We start from the raw sequence: 2634 nt of genomic DNA on the forward strand, positions 1-2634 counted from the left end.
GGGTGAGGTGGGGGGTACAGCAGAGCTAATTAGGTGATGATAAAACCCAAATATTAAGTTCTCCTGTACTGGTGGGACGAGATAGACACTGAAAGAAAACGACAACAATAAAAAACAATTTTTTTTTTTTTGACAATAAAATTACAAAACGAAACAAAATATTAAAACTTAAAACAACAACAAAAAATTACAATACTGACTGTAGTAGTAGTAGTAGAAATGGTGGTATGTATTGTTAATGATCACTGTAGTAGAGGTGATAGTAGCAGCAGCAATATGAATTGTTGCTGATGGTGGTGAAGAATGTTTTTGTTGTTGGTGGAGGCGGCGGTGGTGGTGGCAGCAGTACCAACAATATTTTTGTTGTTGGCAAAGATATACGGGTGCTGGTGATGTTAGTGGAGGGTCGGGGGGACGGATGATGCTGATGGAAGTATGGATGGACATAACAGTATTGCTGCTGTTGTTTGTTGACAACGGTAACCACGGTGATGATGTTTTTGTTATTGGTGGAGGTATATGTGGCACTGTTCATGTTGTTGGAAGTTTAAGCGATAATGGTGGTGGTGGTGACAGTGGAGGTACAGGTGACGGTCTTGCTATAATCGGTGATCGGTCGTATGTTTGTTACAGTCACTGCTTGCTGGTTGTTTAGCATCAGATACACTCTAACCAAAAGGCATTCCAGCCATGACAATCTCAACTTTTCATAGACTTAGAACTTCATTGTCCAATGTCTCCATTTTCTTTTTTTAGAGTAGCAGGGTGTCATTTGAGGGAATTTTGCTGCTAGCTGCTATTTTTAGCATGATGAACCACCACAAAGTGGCACCTCCTTCATTAAATTGTTTGTTGGTAGTGGTGGTTGTGATTTGTTGTTGGTGGTGATGGTATTGGTTGTGGCAGTATGGTGGTACTTTTGTCAGTGTTGGTGTGGTGATATTGGCAGTGGTGGTGGTGGTGGTGGTGGTAGTGTTGGTGACAATTATGGTGGAGTGACAGTATTTATGGAAGAGAGTTGAGAGACTATAAGAAGCAAGGGAGGAGTAGTAATTACAGGAAAGAGAGAAAGATATATATATAGAGGAAGAGAGGGAGTAAGGAAAAGAAATAGAGAGAACAGGAAGACAGAGAGAGAAGGGAAGAGGGTGAGACAGAGGACATGAGATGAAGTAAGGAGAGAGGTGAGGGGTAAAAAAAAAACTGACATAAGAAAAGAGAGATGGGGGGAAATCATAAAGTAGTGAGTGAAGGGGAGAGAGAGAGAGAGAGACAAGGAGAGAATGAGCAAAGGAGAGAATGAGCAAAAGAGAGAAGAGACAGATAGAGATGGCAGTAGAGACAAAGAGAGAGAAGCAGTGTGTGTGTGTGTGTGTGAGAGGGGAGAGAAAGAGAGGAAAATAATGAAACAGTATGCAGCAGTGACAAAAACTGGAAAAAAACCAAAAGAGAAAGAAATGGATTAACAGCAAAGTGTGAGTGCAGACAAGACAATAAATATTGGTGAACCAATAGCTGCATGGTTAAGAAGACCACTTTGCAACCATGTAATTTCAAGTTCAGTTCCACTGTAAAGCACCATAAGTGTCTCTTCTACTATAGCCCCCAGGCCAACCAATGCCATGTCAATGAATTTGATAGACAGAATCTCTGCAAAAAGGCGGCGAGCTGGCAGAAACGTTAGCACGCCGGGCGAAATGCTTAGTGGTATTTCGTCTGCCGTTACGTTCTGAGTTCAAATTCCGCCGAGGTCGATTTTGCCTTTCATCCTTTCGGGGGTCGATAAATTAAGTACTAGTTATGCACTGGAGTCAATGTAATCGACTTAATCCCCTTGTTTGTCCCTTCTATGTTTAGCCCCTTGTGGGCAATAAAGAAATAAGAAACACTGCGAAAATCAATCTCACTCACACACATCAACATCATCGTTTAACATCTGCCTTCCATACTAGCGTGGGTGGGATGGTTTCACAAGAGCCAGCCAGGCAGAAGCCTACACCAGACTTCTGTGACTGTTTTGGCAAGGTTCTTACAGCTGGATGCCCTTCCTAACACTAACCACTTTCCAGTGTGTACTGGGTGCTTTTAAGTGGCACCTACACTGACAGGGTCACCAAGTACTTGCAAAAGGATGAAAAGCAAAGTTTCACCTCGGCAGCATTTGAACTCAGAACATAAAGACAGAAAAAAATGCTGTTAAGCATTTTGTCCAGCAATGCTAACAATTCTGCCAACTCACCACCTTAATAAACAATAACAACAACTATGATTTCTAAAAACAGCCAAAAGAGAAAGTTTAATAAAATGAAATACTTGGTCAGTACTTATTTTATCAATCCCTGGAATAATCTAATGTCAAATTGACATTAGAACATTCTTTCATTCTTTGACATGTTTCAGTCGTTTAACTGTGACCATGCTGGAGCACTGCCATGAAGGGTTTTACTCGAACAAATAAACCCCAGAACTTTCTTCTTTTTTTAAACCTAGTACTTATTCTATCGGTCACTTTCACCAAACTGCCGAGTTACGGGGACATAAACACACCAGCACCGGTTGTCAAGTGGAGACAAATACAGACACACACACATAGATACATACATTATATATATATATATATATATATATATATAT

The 2634-nt window shown here is 40.7% G+C and overlaps 1 protein-coding gene across 1 annotated transcript in view; it reads right to left on the minus strand.

The window, feature by feature from the left end:
* The window catches only part of LOC106879996 (uncharacterized), a 34346-nt gene that overhangs the window by 3955 nt on the left and 27757 nt on the right, over positions 1 to 2634 (minus strand). The gene's annotated exons all lie outside the window — the stretch shown is intronic.

Source organism: Octopus bimaculoides, chromosome 9 (genome assembly GCF_001194135.2).
Source record: "Octopus bimaculoides isolate UCB-OBI-ISO-001 chromosome 9, ASM119413v2, whole genome shotgun sequence".
Taxonomy (NCBI): Eukaryota; Metazoa; Mollusca; class Cephalopoda; order Octopoda; family Octopodidae; genus Octopus; species Octopus bimaculoides.